Consider the following 22,669-nt stretch of genomic DNA (forward strand, 5'->3'; position numbering starts at 1 on the left):
AGACAAAATAGCAAAAGCACTATAATTGCGAAATTCTGTTTCATCACCAAGAAGGCAAATATTGATCACTTTGATTTTGGAAAGACACGGGAATTTAGATTTATGTCATATTCAGTTCGTTTCTTTCATTTCAAATAAGTGAAAGGCCCTTTACATTATAGCATATTTACTTCTACCACAAATCTTATGATCCCTATAGTGTAAATCATCAAATCTTATGTGATTTTTTTCCAATTTCCTGTGTTTTTCGAAATGAAACGTATACGTATCCATTCATTTTGTAGAAGATCACAAACGTAAATGTGGCGGGCATTATAAACTCTTCTGTAGGCTTCTTCTAGAGTTTCATTTAGAGTTATAGTCACTTGTATTGAAAACTATGGCAATATAAAGCTTCAGCTACAATTACAGATACAGCGTCTGAAGTGACTGTTTATGGAATATTGTGCATAAAGTAATCGTCCATAAGTAATCGTCCAAATCTTTGGTGTCAAATCTGATCATGAATTCATAATTTTACATCGAATAGGATTTCCAGTGAATGATTGTCACCCCGCCAAAAATTAGCCCATTAGGAGGCGCCACCCTGCGCTCAAAGTTATATTGCACCCTTAGGTAATCCACTTACCTTAGTTTGAAAGGAAAGTTGGATCATTCTACGTATTTGTGGACAAACAGACACAAACACCGTTGCAACGGCTCAACGTCCTTTAGTTGCACAACATAGAATTGAAATGTGGATATGGTAGCCGTTCAGAAAGTTACAATTTACAGAAATGTACACTTGACCACCTCTGTTTGTGAAATGCAACGGAAACATATAATTTATAACCCAATATTCCATTGCCTTATTTGCGAAATGTCTTGAATATTACCATTCATCGGTTTGAACTGTCACATTCTCGAAGGCAACGCGAAAGAAATCTCAAAAATTGTAAACCCTTTTCGAGCCTTCCGCCATTTCCCCATTCCCGAAAAGACCGAAATTTGGCAATTTGCCGGTCGTCTTAGTCACTTTTGCCGGAACGGTTGTGAGCGGTACTGCAGGTTAGGCTCTCATAGGGTATATCATCCCGACTAGCAAAAATGCAAGAATATACAAGACATCAGGCTTAAAGTCAGCGGACACTTTCCTAAACAAGCCTGGACATCTTCATACACATTTAGAATGACTTTTAAGACTTTCTAAAATATCGGCTGAGTTGAAAAGGCATGTTTGTTAGGCGCCGCACAAGGAGCCTTTGAAACACCGTGGGCGTCTGGAGAAGCGACGCCTACATTCATGTACACATCAGTTTTTGTACGTTATTAGTACTTTAAGGATGTATGTAGACTTCATGTACTTTCCATAATCAGCTTTGGCCTTTCTTCAACTCATGCCATTCACTTATCTTATGCATATCTGACCAGCAGACCGCGAAATGATATAAACAAGGTCATACCTCCAGAACACAAACTTGGTACTACTGACAGTTGGATCGGTAATATATAATATGACCCGTTTAATGTAATCTGTAGTTATAGATTGAACAGGCTTTTAAGGTTCAATTGATGTTCTTCAGTTATGTTTCAAACAGTAGATTTGAGCAAACATGACTTTGTTAGGCGCACAGTACTATGGTACTAGTACTGTGGTGTCCCGTAGGCCGTTATACATTCTGCGCGCGCAATCTGGAATTATAGATTGAATCGTTACGTGTTTTTGTCAGCTTACAAATATATAACCAGACGTCTTTTCTTTTGTTACAATAATGTAATCTTGGTCAACATGAATTTGTTAGGCCCACAATTCAGCGTTTTCAGTAAACTAGTCTGGATTTTGCAGGTATGTCCTAGCTATAGTTATAGTTATATCATTTTGAGGTCTGATGTCCAGATGTTTCGCATATAAGTGAAGGAACAGTTTAGGAAAAGGTCAAAGTTTTCAAGGGAAGCGGATGATGTCCACATATATCCTAGAAATGCTTACTATGTACAAGAAATGATGTGTACATGAATATAGGCGGCGCTTCGCAGGGCGGCCATGTTGTTACACGGGCTCCTCGCGCGGCGACTAACAATCGGCACTTTTCAGGTCAACTCGTATTTCTACAGATTTGAAATGTCTTCTAGATACATATGAAGACCTCTGAACCTGTTTTGTAAAATGTTCACTGGCATTAAGGCTAATGTCTTGTTTATTCTTAAACTTTTAAAGACGAGACTATATACCCTTTGAGAGCCTAACATGCAGTACCGCTCACGGCCGTCCCCTAAAAAGTGACTAAGACGACCGTCAAATTGCCAAAATTCGGTCTTTTCGGGAATGGGGAAATCGTGGAAGGCTCGCAAAGGGTTTTGAATTTTTGATGTTTATTTGGCTTTGCTATTGAAAATGTGAACATTCAAAATAAGGAAGGATGATATTTAAGACATTTTACAAACAAAACAATGGGATATTAGGTCCTAAATGATATGTCTCCTTCGCAGTTTACCAATAGAAGTCTTCGAGTGTACATTGCTGTAATTATTTTCTTTCTGAAGGGCTACCATACCCACATTTCAATTCTGTTTTGTGCAACAAGAAGACGTTGAGCTAATTCAACAGCGTTTTTGTCTGTTTCTCTATCAATAGATCCAATTTCATTACAAAATGCTGTAAGGCGTGTGGCACACTTATCGGTGCAATATAGTATGGGACGCAAGGGGAGCCGCTTGATGGGCTGAATGTTTGCTGAACTGTCTGACAAGACAATGTACTACTACTTCCTGAAAGAACAAGCGTAGAGTTTTACTTTGTCATACAGTCTTCTGAAAAAAGACATGTAACCTAACTCACGATGAAAGAACATTATAAAGGATCTGACAAACCATGGTCCGTGTGTTCCATTGACTCATGATGAACGGTGAATGCCTTGGTAGTCATTATCATAATTTACACATGTAGCTTTGGCTGCAGTTGTTTTATTGAAAAATGGACTGTTACATACGATATATTGTAGTGGTGTGATGGGAACAGTTTATCAGAAAACTAATAAGCAACATTAGTGCTGGTATACTGATGTTACATAAAACTATTTGTTTGGCTTGATAAACTAGGCTACATGATCGGACCACGAACAAACCTTTCAGATAGCTAGTGATAGCTCTTTGCATGAGAGATCTCTGTTGTGTTGTTTCTTCAATGTTGTTGAAAGAACAATCCCGGCGTACACCAAGTCTGACAGGATGGCATTTGGGGTCTTATTATTGCCCTTGACTTCTGAGTTACAAGCTTACAGATATGTGAGTACAGTCTCGGGATAACGTCACAGAGAGGTACTAAAGAATCCGAGAACGATACCGGGAACGAAAGTAAAGAGCACACTGAGACTGACAAAGATATCATATCTTTAAAATATTATTCAATCATTTCGACTCCACCTCTATACCCTGACTCCACCTCTATACCCTGACTCCGCCTGTAACCTGACTCCACATCCATCCTGACTAATCCTACCTACACTCCATCAAGATCTAAAGTTAAACTTTAAAGGATAATGCTACATTCTCATCTCTCAAAACGTTTACGATTGTACCACAAGTTGCCTCTTTCATTTGTGGTCCTCACACAGAAAGCGAGTTGGATAGATTTAATATGCTGATGCTACTAAAGCGACACATAGTTACCCAGTGAAAACAATAAAGACTTAAAGCTCTTTTTTCGATTCAATATTTTAATGTTTTTGTTTCAAGTAACAATCATCATTTCATCTTAACATTAAGCAAAGCGAAAGAGATTATACCAGCATGCAACACTCAAAATGGTGATATTTTCCCTCTGTCGGCACAGGCTGCATTGGTTGGTTATCGGCCATAATACTTGGAGCTTGCTATCTTAACACAAAGTGATGTCGGCATACTCTTGATTATTCGAGTAGTCGTATGCTAAAGGATAATGTTGCCACTAATACAACGGTATAAAAACGGCTAGTCACAAAACTAAGTACAAAACTACACCGATCCAGCATAGTACGTCCCAAACAATATAGATAACAATGGCTACATAATATATGATGATAGTCGAGGAAAGTATGAGAATAATGTTGTACAAAGCACGATTACGGTTTCTATTCTGTAACACATCTGCTATAGATAGGTAGATGGTCAAAACGCGTTGTTTAATACTTCTAAGATAACGTTTTTATCCATCCTTTTATCCACATCTCTAGACGTCCTGTCACTGACGTATTTTCGTCCATTCACGATCCTCCTTGGTACACTCTTTACCCCAAACAGCTCCTGAAAAACACAAAAACAGTTTTCTACCTAGTATTAGAACATATTTGTCCTTGAAGCCCATCTATCAGTGCAAATTACATCACAAATTACACCACAAGGCAAATCGGCACAGTGGAATCTATTTGTTTTGGTGAATTGAAGGAAATCATATCATTCATGACCTAACATACCTAATGTTTTCTTGGTAAATATCTAAATATTGTCTTTCTTGATTTTAATGGTTGTATTGTCGCAAACAATGCCCAATTTGACTTTAAAACTCAAACCCCTTTGAGAGCCTTCCGCGATTTCCCCATTCTCGAAAAGACGGAAATTTAGCAATTTGAGGGTCGTCTTAGCCACTTTCTAGGGTGCGACCGGATGAGGTACTGCAGGTAAGGCTCTCATAGGGTGCATCATCTCGTCTTGTAAAAGTGTGAAATAAACACGACAATAGACCTAAAGCCAGTGGACACTATCTCAAACAGATCTAGACATACTTGTTCATATTTAGAATGACTTTCAGCCTTTTAGAATCACTGCTTGACATTAAAAAGTATCAATCTATAGGCGCATCACGAGGAGCCCGTGTAACATTATGGCCGCCCGTTGAAGCGCCCCCTACATTCCTGTTCATATCACTTCTTGTACGCAATAAGTCAAGTCCGACGTAGGTTAAGGATATAAGTGAACATCATTCACTTTCCCCTGACAACTTTGCCTCTTCCTAACTGTTCATGCGCTTGTATGATAAACACATGAACAGCCTCAGACCATAAACCGACAAACATACAAAACATATAACGTTTAACTTGTCTTTAACAGACTGCACTGGTTTACTGAAAACACTGTACTAACAACTTTATGTTGACTCAAATAACCCGTGTGTAAACTTTTTACATACTATAACGTTACAATATATACAGTGTGGACACGTCAGAAGGGAGAGGAAAGCAACAGCTAATATGGTAATGATGCTATTGAAATTAGTATGCAAACGTGGAAATAGACCAACAACAGTGAATTACCATAGCCGAGTGACTGAAACTTTCGTGGCGTCTGACGAAGAATGTTCAGGTGTCATGGTATAGCTTATGTAGTGCTGAAGATCGCATACATTTGCTCATCATCAGTCACCATGGTGATCAAACCTGAATACAAGAAGAAACAAATATCAGTGCTATCACGCATTCTATTTTCATTGCATGATGTCAAAAAATGTCAAAAGTGTACCAAATGTTCGAACACTATCTATTTGATTTACTTTGTGTAATTTACTTTGTTCAATTTAATAACTTCATCAAAAGCATCAATAGCTTCTTGAGGAGTTTTTTTGTTGAGTTGTGTTTTTAAACCGCAAACAAAGGTTAAGAAATACACACAACCACAAACAAACGCTACAGACAATGACAGATATCAAATATAGCCTTGGCGAAGGTACTAAGTTTGCAAAGAGACCTAGTCTGTATGTGTATGAAGTTAGCGCGGTTCAGAAGAGACGCCTAACGGCCGCTGAAAATATTGCAGTACTTGGTATACTGCGAGTTTCTGAGGGCATGTGTCCTGATAAGACTAGCCTCCACCAGGCCTTCGTCAGGGGTTATGGATAGTGGGATTCAGCAGAAATATTCGCGGATAATTCGGCAGGATAGTGGGTCCGCGTTGAGGATAAATGAAATCCTATGGTGGTCAAACTCTCCAGGCGAATCATTCCCCCTATAGCTAGCGTAGTTAGTCTGGTAGAGAATACTAATACGATCAACTGCGTGCAGTTGGCACGGTTCAAAAGAGACGACTAACGGCCGCTGAAATTATTGCAGTGTGCTATGAGTTTCGAAGGTATATCATAGCCTGGTATCATTCCGTCTCTAGCTTTCCCAACGGTCGCTACCTTGTTTAAAAAAAGTTCAGCACTGATATTCTTCAGCGAGACAGCTTTGTGCTCAAATGGCGTTCTCGATTACCAGAATGTTGTGTTATAGATCGACAATCGGCTTTACTGTGCTGTGCGCGTTGATGTGGGTAATCAGGGAATAGAAAGCATTGAACTTTGAGCGCGACCCCATGTAGGTCAAAGTTTACAGTTTTCTATGTCTTGATTACCCACATAAAGCTCACACAGCACAGTATGACCGACTGTCGATCTAAAACGCAACATCCATTATCGAGAACCCCCTCCCAACACAAAGCTCCCTCGCAGTAGAATCTCAGTGCTGAACATTTCTAAGCAAGACAGCGGGCATTGTGAAGTGGGCACAAGCTGGAAATGGCCATGACACCACGCTGTAATAGACCATAGCGGGACACACGTTCTCGAAAACTCGGAGCAGACTGCAATGAGTTTTAGCGGCCAACATGAAGTTGCCTCGCAGCATAATCTCAGTGTTGAACATTTCTAAGCAAGATAGCGGGCATTGGGGAGCGGGCACAAGCTGGAAACAGCACGATGTAATAGACCATAGTGCGAGACACACGTTCTCAGAAAATCGGAGCAGACTGCAATAATTTCAGCGGCCGTTAGTCGTCTCTTTTGAACCGCGCCAACTGCACGCATGTACAAGACAAGGTCTCTAACCTTCGCCAAGGTTGTGTGTGTGTTTGTGTTTCTTTGGTTCTGTCTGTCTGTCTGTCTGTCTGTCTGTCTGTCTGTCTGTCTGTCTGTCTGTCTGTTTGTTTGTTTGTAATTTTACAACATGTAACTCAAGACGTGGACACAAGAAGCAAATGAATGGATACTAGGCTCTAGTCAATCAGGACACACCGTTAGAAACTTAAAAACGGTACTGTGCTGCAATATTTTAGCGGCCGTTAGTCGTCTCTTTTGAACCGCGCCTACAAGCAACGTATGCGCAATGTATATTCTGAAATAGCTCCAACGTCGCAGTAAATGAAGCAGAGCCTTTGTAACTTGTATCAACTGCAAAAAGTGATCGCTTCTACATAAATGCTATTGTGCTGTACAGTTTTGGGATTGTGGTACTTAGAAAGTAATGAATTTGTAACCATCTCTCATGAAAACGGCGCATAGCTAGGAAACGTGGCTTGCATTGACTATTAGCTACAGCTACCTTGTCTATCCTTCTAATAAAAATGACCGTTCGAACCTTTCAGTTCTGTGTCAAGTCGAGTGATTATATAAACTAAAATCTGAATTGAAAGTCATCATTTCACAGTTACTGTAGAGCAAGCACCAATGAATTCGTTGGCAACAACACGTTCTTAAGATGACTAAAGATAGGACAACACAAGTCAATCAGTGAGTTAGGCATGCGTAGTAAGTCTGGACGTTATCATATGTAGTGACACGGACGGTATCCATTGTTGGGTAAACAATACGTAAGCCCGCCAAGCTAGTGACGTAATCACTTTTTGGAACAGTGAGAAAGACTAGTTGGTTGGACATTTCCACATGAGTTGGGCGTGATGCCTGGTATGAAGTTGTTTCTTACTGGGGATCATGTTACAAATGTTACATGTCATCTATCAATCATTCAACTTACTGACAAGCAATATTACAGCATTGATAACGTTACACTCACTACGGTTAGCAACCTACAATTGACAGCAGTAATATAACTTCTAATATCTATAAAGGAAATTAGGTACAATTCTTAGATCATATTACATCAGATGCGAATTGACAATCATTTAGACCGATAAAATGTGGTTTGTAGAAATTGAACTTTATCGTTCCTTTCAAGTTGTCATTTGAAGCGCCATCTCTTTATCTTTATTAATCCCCCTCCACAGTAGCCAGCCTTGAAATTCTCGCTCCAAAAATTGTGTCACTGCAAGATCAAATTAAGGCCTTAAGGTTATACAACGGTCAGATCAACCCTAGAAACACCAGAACATTAAGCGACAGCCACTGTTCTCACACAGCCTCACAGTGACAATGACATGGCTCACTAACCTTGCGGTGACCTTCCTCACACGGTCCCGCGCCCACTAAAGACGGCGTAACTCATCCCCACTATTATCAACCGTCACATTGTTTCCAAAATACATGCCTAAGAAAATATACATGGTGTTGATATATAACAGGACAGGTATGATCAAAACAAACACGTGAGTTGGGCGCGTCAGTCTCCCGACAAAGGACGGTCTCACGCAATAGGACCGGGCAGGTTGGTCTTTTGTGAAGTCAAGACGAACTAGACAATAGCAGGTGTCTATTTGTGATTTATATTGTTGTTGGGTACGCGTCTTTATCTATTTCTTTTTTTGCACCGAAACGTGACGAGGCAAAATTTGCGAATTTCACTACTGGACACTTCTGCACATAACGTAACTTCGGTGCCACCTTCTATAGAACGGGTTTGCGTTTAAGTGAGCTAGTAAAAGTGTTAGAAGGACATTCATGTAAGGCTTGTTACACGTACGCTTGTTCTAACAAACTCTTGTCCCATAGATGTGTTACTAGTATAACTGATATGACGACCAAAGATTTGTTTAAAATGTTAGAGTAACAACCTCTATGCCGTCAATAGCCATTTGTTGATGATGTATACTAATCCATCCGCCATTATAAGTTCCACTTGAGTTTATCCCACTACAACACTATTACACAGACCGCCCACTTAGCCCTGTAGTGTTGGTCCGACCCGTCCTCTTTCTACAGCACTGAATATCTCCTCCGTCAGACGACGCCTCAAGCTTTGTGCGTTCCATGGCTGGTGGCTCTTTGTCGGGACAGAGACCACTTCATCTCGTGTTAGAGAGGCGGTCTGCATGCTTCCTTTCAAGCTGCCTCTACCATCCAGCGGTACTTAATAACGCTGTCGCCTCAGAGCTGTTCTAACCTGCATTCCTCGTCCCGACGTTTTAATGGACGATGTACTTCAGTGTTGGGAAGAGGAGGAGACGAGTCCTCTTGATGCTTCTCACTTGTCGACATCAAGGAACATGAGAGCATGGACACGATATTACCTCCGCCTACGCAACTTGGCGAGGAGGTTGTGTTGGTTTGTGAACAGGATAATTTGAAATTGATAAATGGATTATTATGATTTCTCTTCATGGGTCGCTCTTCGAGTAAACCTGCTGTATACCCTAGGAAAGCTTTTAATCATATATGCTGTCTAATCATATAGTTATCGTTCGTGTCTTGCCTATGGAATGCAAGTAGAAGAGAGAAAGAAAGAATCGAAAAATGTAAGGAAGGAAGGAAGGAAGGAAGGAAGGAAGGAAGGAAGGAAGGAAGGAAGGAAGGAAGGAAGGAAGGAAGGAAGGAAGGAAGGAAGGAAGGAAGGAAGGAAGGAAGGAAGGAAGGAAGGAAGGAAGGAAGGAAGGAAGGAAGGAAGGAAGGAAGGAAGGAAGGAAGGAAGGAAGGAAGGAAGGAAGGAAGGAAGGAAGGAAGGAAGGAAACAACGAATGAATGACTGAATGAATGAATGAAAAACAAATTAAAAGAAAACAGAAGCCTACACTGACTTGGCTAGATTAGAACTCCGATTCGTGGATCCAAAGTCAGGAGATTACGTTCACAGAGAGTCAGAGACTGGACTCCTAGGAGTGACAAAGACTGGCACCAATTCAGCTGGCCGGGAATGTTGATACAAAAACACCTTTACGACTTGTTTGAACGTGCTATTGAATGTACCATATCATCTAAACCAACCAACCAACACCCATCTTGTGTGCTTTGAACTCACGATTTCTATTCTTTCGCACGTCATTATGTATCCTATAATGATATACATTGTTAGAAAGACTTAGTATTGTTGCACAGGTGTACCGGCTATGGTAGTCTCAAACTCTAGCCTGGGATAACTTACTCTATAGGGCGTAATACATAATACCGACGGAAAAGGCAAGACACTGAGACTCATAGAGTACATTTTCCCGCTTGAGCGTCCTACGCAGTATGTAATATTCTCTAGGGTAGCCGAAATAAGGGATACAACCATTCCATATAACTACGCCCGACAACAAGCCTGGGGTTTGAGACGTAGAAACCAGGGGTATCGCCAGTCTTAGCTGTCTCCTTAGCACACGAATCTGCTCTGTTTTGTTTGCGGAGCCTCCCCACTTCTGTTTACAAGAGGGTAATGTTTCCTTGGCAGTAGACTCAAGGAAAACTCCTCTTTGTGTTCGCTCTTGCTGGAGGGCGGAGCCAGGCTCCTTCAGATTAAGTCATACTTGACGAGACCCTTGTTGTGTGACTAAGTTGAAGAAGGGAGTGAGTTTTCCGCTATCCTGACCTAACTACGGACTTGATACTGTCCCAGGTACGGGTCGCGTCAGTCGGGCGGGGAGAGCGCGACGGAAAGCCGGCTCAACCGCGACACAAAGCCGGACAAATCCCTACGACACCAGGTGCGCGAGGCATTACGCACGGCCAGGTATTGAGTGTACCTGACGGGGAATTGTAAACAGGACTAGGGGTCGTAGCGGGGCCTTTCCACCCGGGGATCTGAATGTGACCTGTGTTGTAGGTCTCGTCAGTCGAACAGACGACCCGCTACAAGCTTCGGCGTCGCTAGCAGGTGCACACGAATCTTTACAAGAACAGCTTCAGGTAGGACCTCGCCTTACAAATATCTGTAACTGGCTGATAACATGTAACGCTCACGTGTTTGGAGTAAAATTCATCGGACATGCTGCTACGTAACATGTACTACACATAGCGTGTACTACTCATAGCATGTTTCAAAACAGGCGTTGGCAGTTGCAGTGTGCCATGGCCAGTAGATGCTCTTTTTTCAGTAGAGCAGTCGCTACAATCGCCAACCATCGCCTCTGTTAAGGGAGGTTCGGTTATGACAGCATGCCGTCTTATGTCTCAGTCAAAATAAAACTGGGCAAAATAGACTCCGGCTTTATGTGTATGTGAAAAGAACTGTATGAGTTCTTGACCCGCTACAATTCTGGACTGTTACTACTAGTGTCAGCTACGAATAACATTCCCGCGAATCATGGTACAACATGTATAACGTTACATCCTGTGTTGAAGTTGCGTGACTGAAAAATGACGAACGTTACAATGCACGTTGTGTGACATTGCAGGAAACAATGGACAATATTTTCGGGGTCATTGTACCTTGTATGGTCCAGCGCCATGCGGCTAACGCTATGGGTACGGTCTTGTGATCTAACAGGTGGGATTCATGTACGCAGGTATAGAGTTGCGCTCAGGTAAACCCCGCTGTGAATTAGGAAGGAGGCACGTTTTGTCTGTGAGGACCCCCGAGTGGTCTAAGAAGCCGAGCAAACCGCAAATGAGGAAGACTAATTCTCGAAGCATAGTGGAGAATTGTAGGATGATATTACGTAAAACTCAGATTATTTGTATGGCTGTTGTAGACCCTCCAGGGAATTGCAGGGCATTATTTTCATGCTGAAGATACTAGTACTACCTCGGTTGCTTAGTTGTCTAAAAGAGGTGTCAGGGAAAACAAATAGTTAGAACCTCAGATCATTCTGTGGTCGGATAACGACAGAAGTTATGCCGACGAATAAGAAGCCCAAACAAACTCAGGCCTTATACAAACATGTCGGACCTAAACAACGTGGTTATGGCGTTTATATAGACTTCGTTTCGACTATTTGCAGTCTATCAAAACACAATCATCAACCGCTTGAGCTCGTGCAGTCCCCTGTTGACAATACCGACCGATACCTTCAGATATACAAAACACGTTTCTTCGGTGCTTCAGTCTACGCTAATACAGAATGAAATTCTGGGAAAACACAACACAGCATGCACTGATATTCGTCGGTTCGTCATACGATTTTGATGTCGGAGAATTTTCAAGCAGGCCGTCACAAAAGCAACCAACGACAAGGATCTAAGACAGCCTTTTCCGTTAGGAGGCAACTAAATTTTGCACGACATATGTACGACTATCCCAAGAATGCCCTCAGTTGTACGACCATCGCACGACTCATGTGACCGGACCCTGAGGTAACAGTTCACAGGAGTTTACTATAACAAAGGTCGCTTTTTAATCTACCGTTGGTACTTTTTTTCTCTAGTTTAAATGATAGTATTTGACGAGTAAACACTTCGTCTACACAATGGGAGATAGGTGGCTGTGCGTACCGTTTCTATGGAGGGTTGTTTGGCGTTGACGTTACGCTACTGTGTTTCATATCTACCGCGAGTGCATTAATGTAACATGAGTGTTTGATTTACCATCTGTTTAAAGTACAAGGTAACGACATTTGCCATTACCAATATCAGACATTGATTTGTGCCCGATATGGGGAGAAGGAATATTAACGCAACATAAGTGTTTGACTTGTCCTCTTTTGAAATCTGATAAAAGTGCAAGGTAGCGACGTTCACCATTATCAATATCAGACACTGATTTGCGCCCGATATGGGGAGAAGGAATATTCTACAGAGGTGGACAATTAAACCACTATTATATACACATTAAAGTGATATGATTTACCCTTCAATGAGCTAAAATATAAGGTCAACATCATGGCAATTAGCAGCCACACAGAAGCAAAGAAAGTCACTGTACAAATCGTTGATTTATGCGAAAGTGACACATGTTTCTTGAAACCTAAGGAAGCAAACAAGTTATTTATCAACGAAAGAAGTTTGAGCGAACCTGAAACATGCGTGTCTTCGACAAATGGTTCTGTTAAACTATGAACACGACATGTCACAAAATGTATATCCTAAAACTGTACTATGTTATTCAACTGTATTAGCTATTCGGCTCAGACGTTCAAATTTGTGCCACTGTCCTTGTTTGAAAAACATGCACAGGGCATTTGCACAGTTGTGGACGTTGCGGTTGCCTGTAGATTTTCGTCTAGACGTCTGCAAGTTTAATACATGTCAGTGTACTCAGTGTAGTAACCACTCCCCTACGATAAACAGAATTTACAGGTATGGTAGTTACGTGTTCTCTGGTCACGTTTTTTTCAGAAGTCACCGTGTAGAAATTACTTGAGATGAATGTGTACATTTGACTTGTGTAACGGTCTACGCCAAACATTTTAGGATAAAAAGTTGATCCTGACGTCAAATGGCATCGGTAGTTCTCTAGTAATAGTTTAGAATACGTAAATGCATTCATTTTATCAGTACTGATTATGGACGTGATGATCATAAGTGACAGACGTTACCTAAGAAAAATGTGTACATATTCATTGGTAATGTACGGTAACGGTCCTAGCGTCTACGACAAAAAATGCTCTGTGAAAGAAGTTGCTAACTGCCTTTAAACTACACCGGTAGTTCTCTAGTTATAGTTGTATGCATAGGGAATTCTTTCTACTGGTTATGGGCATAAAGTGATCCGAGTTCAGAAAATATTTTGTTTTCGCGGTATCCACCCCTTTTCTTGGCCCCCCGATAAGAGGTTGCTGTATTGACATTTTTGACATATGCAAAGATCATGCGCCTCTTTCATAATGTGAAGTGGAGTGGACCATATGCAGGATAAATATTAGCGGATATGTGGCTGAATACGGCTTGTTTGTCGCATAGCTCTCAATCACCCGGTGTGTACCGTTAGTCTCGCACGCAGCATCAAGCTAATTTTAGATGTTATTTTCGAGGCTAAAACCATGTGTTAGAATGAGTATGCTGTTAATGTGTACAAACTTACACAACTGTGAATTGGTATTGTACCTTGCTACAATGCAGAATCTTAAATATTATATTTTGCATGGCCATGTAAAATATAATATTTAAGATTCTGCATTGTAGGCAACATGTCGATGTGAAAAGTGAACACAAGATATATTACCATTTATTTATTTGAAAACATCAATTTGTACAAGCGACTCGACATATAGTATTTGCCTTAACCTTGAACAACCTACTTTCCAAGAAGACACCCACCTTGCAAGCACACGGTCGCCTTCTCTTTTCTTTTGAGACAACCGCATACAGGATTCTTAACATATTCTGTTGCATGTACACATGTGTGTTTCTGTCTCCTTACATCACACAGAACAACTTGTCACACCTAATCGTTACAAATATAATGCCAAGCTTGTTTAAAATAGCTAATAAAGAGTCCCCTGCCGCATTTGATGATAACTCGTTCTCGTTACTAAGTTCGTGCCCTTGGTTTAAGTCCCCGGAGTTGTATGGTAAACTTTCACACGGTTTTCCAATCTTACACCCCCACACCTAATTGTCGGTTTACACGACTGAGGAATTACCGTGTAACTCTATACTATCCTACCTGGTCAGGAGAAAGGGTGTTTCAGACCAATCACATGTTTGATAATTGAAGTCCGTATACCACCCAGGTATGTGAGAGTGCAGGGTTGTACGTACACGGTTTGAACAAAGACCGCAGGCTTGGCTTGAGCTCGAGTCAATATGGAAGTTAATTAAAAGCCGGTCTTGATCCTTTAGTCGCGTTTCAAGAACAGGTTATTTCCCTCACCTGGCCTTAAGTTGTTTAAACCACGTTTAAAGGAGGTTTTGGGGTCTGTATTCATGATAGTGTCTGTAAATCTTGCTACATTCAGTTCCGAAAATTACAGATCAACTTCTCATTAGATATAAAGCAAACAATTTTCATCGGTGTGTTTAAGATGAACGTCTCAACTTGCGTTATGTGCTTATACTGTGTGCTTTGTTGGTTTCAAAAACCTAAGAGTCAGGGAAGTCAGTTCGAGTGAGAAAATAATATTATACAATGCCAGTTATAGGTAAGGTAAGTTATACATACAACGTTGTAGGGCTGTCATATTTGATAACTGACAGTCCATGTGTAATTTCACACTCTACATTTTGCTTTGATTCATAAAATGTCGTTAGGTGAGAGATGATATGCAAGTGGTAGTTATGAAAATGTAAGACTAATTTCATTGTCTGAAGGGTTTATTTATATTATGCTTTGCAAGCATCGATATATGTCAACCGATACCATTCAAAATATACAATAAAGACCTCACTTCCTTCGCGCACTGTCTTTCATCATCCCTTGTGCAAACACTGCACAGTTCATTGAGTGTAAAAAGTCAACTTCCTACCAGCCAGACTTGCTACAACATTCTCCTTCGCTAAAGTAGTTTGTGTCATCAACAAAAAGCGAAACAGTGGCGGAATTTTCTAAGTATCGAGACTCTCTCGCCACCTATTCAACACCTTAAACACACCTGCAGGAGGTTCTAGTTACAGCTTGACCGTGACAAATTTGACAAAGGACTCGACCTTAACTGGATACTTCAATTCATGGTGCTTACTGGGTGTATCCAGGCTTATTGTCAAGCTTTCTGCCTACTTGAGTCAGAAAAGACCACCCCATTCTTATACCATCCTCGATAATACTCGTAGAATGGGGACCACCATCCATCGATACATATCGAGGTAGCATACTAATCCGCTATGCTGGCATACACCATCCTCGAGAGTATAGCGAGTCGGGGTGATGGTGACCTACTCTGGCGGGGTCACCGTCCTCAAAGTGTATGCTGGGAGTGTCCGATTTTCCAATATGGCGGCTTAGTGTAGATAACATGGCCGTATCTGAACTAAGCGTAACACAGCACCAAGAGACCACGTCTAGCGATATAGTAGACGTTAAACAAGGACAACAACAACAACAACAACGTATTCCGCCGTATTCTGCCAATTTCTACACCAGAACAAGCATCAAGAAGTGTACTGCTTCGAAATATTTACAGTATCAACCTTTCACAAATTTGTGTTTTGTTTCTGAGACTCTGCTTGCCTTTCATCAACATCGATCGTGCCGATGACATGATCGGATGATCCCAGATCCAACCACCAGACGCAGCCTTTATGCATTAGGTTTGTTTGTTTGTTTGTTTTATTTACCTTCGCCAAGGTTAGGTTTCTGGTAGCGTTTTGGTATGTATGTTTGTATGTATGTATGTATGTATGTATGTATGTATGTATGTATGTATGTATGAATGAATGAATGTGGCAAAACGTGCCGCAAAAGTATCAAAGTAACGGGTTCCTCACTGGACATCCAGAATGGAAGAAAGTTCGTAATTAGCTATAGAAATCCAGGGACGAACGGCTTCATTTCCTAGTAATGAAGCCCCCTCATAAAATATATGAACTCCGCTCATCACTCGGTTGATGAACAGCATAATTGAGAAGGCCTGGAAGTATTGCATTGTCTCAATGACCTGCAGTGGCCCCTTCTCTCCGAGAGTAGGGGAACGCCCGCCTGCAGAACGACGTACAGACAGTCCTCTTTCTTCCCACGGACAGCTGCAGAGTGGAACTCCTTGCCTGCAGAGATGGTGGCTGCCCCCTCCCTGGCGTCTTTCAGGGACAGGATGACCCACCTCCACTAGACCCAGCTAGACATTTACACTAGACACCTTCCCCGTCACAACTAGTACAGACAACAGAAACCATCCCAGTACCAGCACTACCCGTCAAGCGCAGCAGATTCATCAACATGTTGATGTTGGCTGCCGAACCACAAAGAAGAGAAGAAGTAGAGAAGTCGGCCTCACCTTTTTCTACGAATCATATCAATATAAACGCAGACAGTCTTCTCAAACCAGCCCAGGGGCGCACCCGGGGTAGTCACCATCTTAAATTCCAAACTCTCAACGCCCGGACAGACATACAAACATTCGTTCTTCCCCCGTACCATCCCACAATGGAACGCCCTGCCTTGCACGGTTGTATCGGCTCCCACCGTTGAGTCATACCGTGCCAGGCTGGAGGCCTGCCCGCCTTAGCCTGGGACCTCCTCAACCCACCCCTACTTTGCCCCTTGCGGGGTTATCTGGGGGGGTAACCCCAAGGAGGTTTTATATAAAACCTCCTTGGTAACCCCAATGATGATGATGATGATATTTGGTATGTGAGTGGTGAGGCCTGGAAATTGTATAATGATGCCGCCCACCATCCTGGATCGTTATATAACTTATGTATAGTAACAGTATACTTCCATGTATAATACAAGCAAAATTTGCCCTTTATCTGGAGTCATATATGAACATTTAAAGGTAAACTGTACTGTCTGCTTTGCCCTGAATTAGAGCTCTGTCTAGAAACATGATGATAACATTAATTTGTTAAAACACTTGCATTTATAAGCTAGTTGAAAAATGAAAGTTGATAGAGACCCCACTGGAGGCGTTGTCTGACTAATCAACCAATCAACCTTTTGACTCTTGCCATACCGTACCCTTTTTTTTCATACCTAGACATACCTGACATCCTGGTAGTGTAATGCCCAGAACCCAGAGGTAGTGGTTTCGAACCCGGGTACGTCCCCCAAGCCCAGGAAATTCAATGGAGTTCCAATGTTTGAGGAAAGCCACATCTCAAGCAAGTAAAAGAACCCACCCCTTATATCGAAGACTTAGAGGACCTTCCTACTATTAGTGTGAGTGGATCAGATAAATCTGTCCAGATATTCAGTACAAATCTGGTGTGTTACGTATATGCCATGAGATGGTTTACCGGGTATGCAATACAAACCCTGTACGGTAACATTACACAGCCCATATAGCTGAGACCAAAACAAACCTTCCTGACCACTCTCTCAGCCATGTGCCATTGTATGAATCGTGCCTAATCTTGAGAACAATTATTCAAACATGAACACTCCAGACCGCATCTCACTTAACAGTAATTTTTTGTTGCAAGAATTGATCTCAATATTGCTTTGGGCGTGATTTTTAAAAGTTACAATGGCACTCGGCAGAGAGGTGGTTTGATAAACAGTAGGAATGTTAGCTTGACCGTGCATAGGCCATATGAGACTGCATGTATCATTTATCATACAGGGTATCTAGATATAGACACGAGTTTTGAGTAACAACTCACTATGACTGTAGACTATAGCTATGACTATGTCCTTCATTTGGTACATCTACATCTACATCTAGGGAACCCCCCAAATAGCCCCTTCAGGGGCAAAGTAGGGGGGGAGTTGAGGTCCCGGGCTAAGGTGGGCAGGCCTCCAGCCTGGCAGGGAATGACTCAACGTTGGGAGCCGTCGCAACCTTGCCAGGCAGGGTATTCCACTGTGGGATGGTGCGGGGGGAAAAAATGAGTGTTTATAATTATATGTGTCGGTTCTTGCGTGAATGGTGTAAAACTTGAGGTCGTGGCTCCCCTGGGTGCTCCCCTGGGCTGGTTTCAGCAAACTGTAAGTGTCTGATTGTTAACAAGTTTGTAAAAGAAGGTGGTATGACATGAAATGACCGAATTATCAGGTACAGCAAGAAAGGACTTTCAGGGTGGTGCACATGCATGCCCTCCTCTAACTGACTATACTAATTACTATAGACAAACCCAGCATAATATCACTGTCAAGGAAATTGATCATTGTATATGACAATATATTTTGTCATATTTTGGAATCACCCCTTTTACTTTTTAAAGTTTATTTGCCATCATCACCCCCCAATATGTTTACTACCCTGTACGACATATGTTTACGACCCTGTATGACATCTAATATCTATTCCCACAGTAGTCCATCATGAACTTGGTATTGTGACCGTCACTGCACACCACTGGTTCACCCTAATGGCCAAGAATAACATGAATTTGTTTGCTGATAGTCAGATTCAGATAATCAGATATTGTGCTCCAAATTTTCACTGAAAGGAGTTCTAAACTCCAGGAAGGGGGTGTTTTTGTCAATGAATGATAATATTAGGAAGTAAAAAATGCATACTACTTTTTCAAATTCTACTGAACTTCCCAAGTAATCTCTGATTAAACAGAGGGATCTCAGCCTATGACTAAGATTGAGTACCTAGCTTCAGTTAGGGACGTCCCTCGGATAGAACGTTAAATGGAGGTCCGGTGTTTGAGAAGAGCCACACCTCAAGCACATTAAAGAACCCAATACACTTATTGAAAAGAGTAGGGTCCTTCCTGGTGTGTGTGGATCATACTAAATCTGTCCAGATATGCAGCTTGTACAAACCTGGTGTGTTACGCCTTGATGCGGTTTACCTGGTATGCAATACAAACAAACAAAAAACAATAACAGACCTGAATTGAAGATCCTAAAGCTGTTGTTTTTATTCTAGTCACCTTCCACATACATGTATGTCTACCTGTTACTCATCCAGAGTATAAATTATAATTGCCCTTCAGTGTAGTGCATTACAAGCATGCAGTGGCACAGGTGTACATGCAGAAAGTATAGTTAAATCATATGAGAACTCTAACAGTGATAGGCTAAAAACCATCTCTTTTATAGAAACAATTCCAGGAAAGAGCAAATTTTCAAACATTCAGCTTAATATTTTTTGTTACCTTGGCCTAAAACTAGTAAAAGGTTATGTTTTTGTCAGCATTCCTGTGCGTGTCTGTCTGTCTGTGTGTCTCACGGTAACTTGAGAATGCCTTGTTTAGTGATAGTTTTTATTGATCTTGAGTTATGATATGCCACTTGTAGGGAACTTCGTCAAGTAACATTTTCATTTCTAGAATGGAGAGGGGGGAGTGTTATATTAATTCCAGTCATTTTTGACTATGATAAAGTAACGACTTTACCATTGTCTACTTTACAAAGCAGAAATACGTCCCAAACTCTATTCGTTGTCAATGACTTTGTAATACATGTACATTACCATGAATAGAATGCAGATGCCATTTTGTGTTGCAAAACAAATCATGTATGATGTAACATATGTGTGTGAGTGTGTATGTGTCTGTAACTGTGGGTGTATGTGTCTGTAATTGTGTGTGTGTGTGTGTGTGTGTGTGTGTGTGTGTGTGTGTGTGTGTGTGTGTGTGTAATTCTGTGTATGTGTGTGTGTGTGTGTGAATGTGTGTATATACTTGTGCATGTGTGTCTGTATTATATGTGAGGATAGCCAGCAGGCATGGCAGGGGAAAACCTTTGCTGAACACTATGTTCCCCCTACGGATTACTTAAGCTATGGCAGAAAATGAGTGTTTGTGTGAATATGAATGTGTGTGTGCACTGTATGGGTATGTTGAGGTGAATTTGAGTGACTTATGTTTGAGCAGCGTTCGTGTGTGTGTGTGTGTAGGTGTGTGTGTGTGTGTGTGTGTGTGTGTGTGTGTGTGTGTGTGTGTGTGTAGGTGTGTGTGTGTGTGTGTGTGTGTGTGTGTGTGTGTGTGTGTGTGTGTGTGTGTGTGTGTTTGTGTGTGGGGCGGAGGTGTGTGGGTGTGTCTGGTTGTGAGTGGACAAATTCAGCTTATCTAGAATTAGAGCTTCTGAAGAGTGATGAGTCACAGGGAAAGGCTAAACTTATGGCTATCTGCAAGGGAAAATTGCTATACAATGCTCTCTGTTATGTATGAGGTTTTTATTGTTGTCATACAATCACAAGACACAGATGCATTTCTGTGCCTATGATAAGCACTCAGCACTAGGCAATGCAGTGTAATCTAATTTGCTAACCTTCACCAGAATTATGTTCATCACAATTGTAATATTTTTGTGTTGTTGTTGCTATAGGTGCTGACAATATTCAACCCAGGCAGACCATCAATGTCATGAGATGACAGTGAACAAGAAGCTGATAATGTAGCAGTGGATTAACTGCTTCTCCATGAAGGTGCTATTTATTAACAACATGCAGTGAGGCAATGCAACGAGTCTGTACAAAATGTCAAATAGCTATTGGAAGTATACACATTTAGAAAGCTTTTCTGTAGTGCACTGTGTGTGTAATTGATTTGGCAATGGCTCTGATTCAGATGCTTTTGAAACTATTTGTATTGAAGATAAAGTAGAAACTGTCATGTTGTGATACAGTATCATTATTAGGACAAAATTTGTGATCTATTGCAAGAGAGCAAATTGCAACATGAAACAATGTATAGAAAAGTATACATACAGTATAAGTTAACAATGGTGACAGGTGGAACAAGTGACTTTTCTTTAAACTTCTACGTAATACAATCCATGGTTTTTTGGTATGACTTCAGGGTTGTGAGCAAGCATCCTACTTATTATATATCCCAAAACTATGTATGCTGTTAGTAACTGTAATTGTTCAAGTTTTTGACAGTTGTTTGTACCCACATATATATTTCTATATGCAATAACACAGTACATAGCAAAGATTATGAAGGGAGTGACATTGAACTGTATTGAAGTCATTTAACCTGCTAATGAATTTATTTTATCTTATTTTATTTTGTGCTTTAACTATAGAGCTTTTCACCATAAACTGTATGTGGTCACTGGCAGCAAAGTCTGATGTATGAGATGACACCTGATATGTGTGTTGCATTAGAATACTGACTCAATGTACATGTATTTCATTTTCTTTCTTGATTAAAGTGTATGAATTTAAATAATTTGTGTTTGGGAATGCCTCTATAAGTAGCAACACCTGTACTGCGGTACAATGTGAACCAGTCAGAATTCCCTTCAGGAAAATCACTTTGTTGTGTAAAAAAGTATTCTATTCAGTGACTTACTAACCCGATGAAACTATTCACGGATACTGATATTGTAGAATGCCAAAGTCAAAGAAAAAGAACAAACATGAAGTATTTTGATACACCATACTCTGTGTTAAATTTTGTTCATTCTTCTTGGGCACATTATGAAGACATGCCAAACCTCTTTTCTTTATTTGCACGATCAGTTTCGAGGTTCCTAGAGGATGTCATCCATATACATGTACTTGTAATAAAATCAACATGGCCTTCATTTAAGCTGGATTTCTTAATGATCTACCCATATCAGTTTACATAGCTGTAATCAACAAGTAAAAGTTACCCTCATTTGCACATAAATCATTAAATACAAACACAGGATCATGTCAAATTTCAAAAGAAGGTGTTGACCAAGTAGACTGATATGGGATTCATCTTGCCAAGCTTTTTTCCTCTGCACCATCAAATAAACTGGTCTTTGAATATAAATCTGCTTTTGAAGTTTAAGTCCATGGACAGTTTTTGGATATGTGATACTGAATCTCCTGACATAATACACAGGACTTCAAATTGATGTTTGTTGTATCACACCTATATATAAATAGAATACTGTATATAGAAAGATGATGATGATGATGATGATGATAGAGAGAATAAAAATGATTTCTTCGAAATTCGCTGGCATAGTTGTGTATGCTTATTTCATTGCTGAGGAAATTTTTGTGTTATAGACATATTGACTGCAAGCGCCCAGAAAGCGAGACAACTGAAAACCTGTTTGTCAGACGCCAATGGAAAATTATGCCTATGCATTAAAATCGCGGTAGTTCATATCTATCTCGCTAGGAAAAAAGACGGCAACAATACATGCTAACAGCGCCAATTTGCACTTCATTCAATTGTCGCTAGAGGGAGCTAGTACCATAATTCATAGTTTTTTGTAAATATACTTAATGTTACGCATTGAAAAGGCTTTTGCACTATTGAAATATCAAAATATGATTTTTTACTAATTTTCTAGATCAACATTGATGAATAGAAGGTTTAAATTCGGCCATCAACGCAAATAATACACTGCGTTTCTGTACACGACTGTATGATTGAAAATAAAGACAGATAAAATGCGTA

The 22,669-nt window shown here is 40.8% G+C and overlaps 1 long non-coding RNA gene across 1 annotated transcript; it reads left to right on the forward strand.

The window, feature by feature from the left end:
• The first annotated feature begins 15,462 nt into the window (after nt 1–15,462).
• On the forward strand, nt 15,463–22,215 carry LOC136446790 (uncharacterized). Its single transcript, XR_010757651.1, has 2 exons — nt 15,463–15,976; nt 20,610–22,215. It is a non-coding gene; the product is annotated as an uncharacterized lncRNA (long non-coding RNA).
• The last annotated feature ends 454 nt before the right edge of the window (nt 22,216–22,669 follow it).

This window comes from Branchiostoma lanceolatum, chromosome 13 (genome assembly GCF_035083965.1).
Source record: "Branchiostoma lanceolatum isolate klBraLanc5 chromosome 13, klBraLanc5.hap2, whole genome shotgun sequence".
NCBI lineage: Eukaryota > Metazoa > Chordata > Leptocardii > Amphioxiformes > Branchiostomatidae > Branchiostoma > Branchiostoma lanceolatum.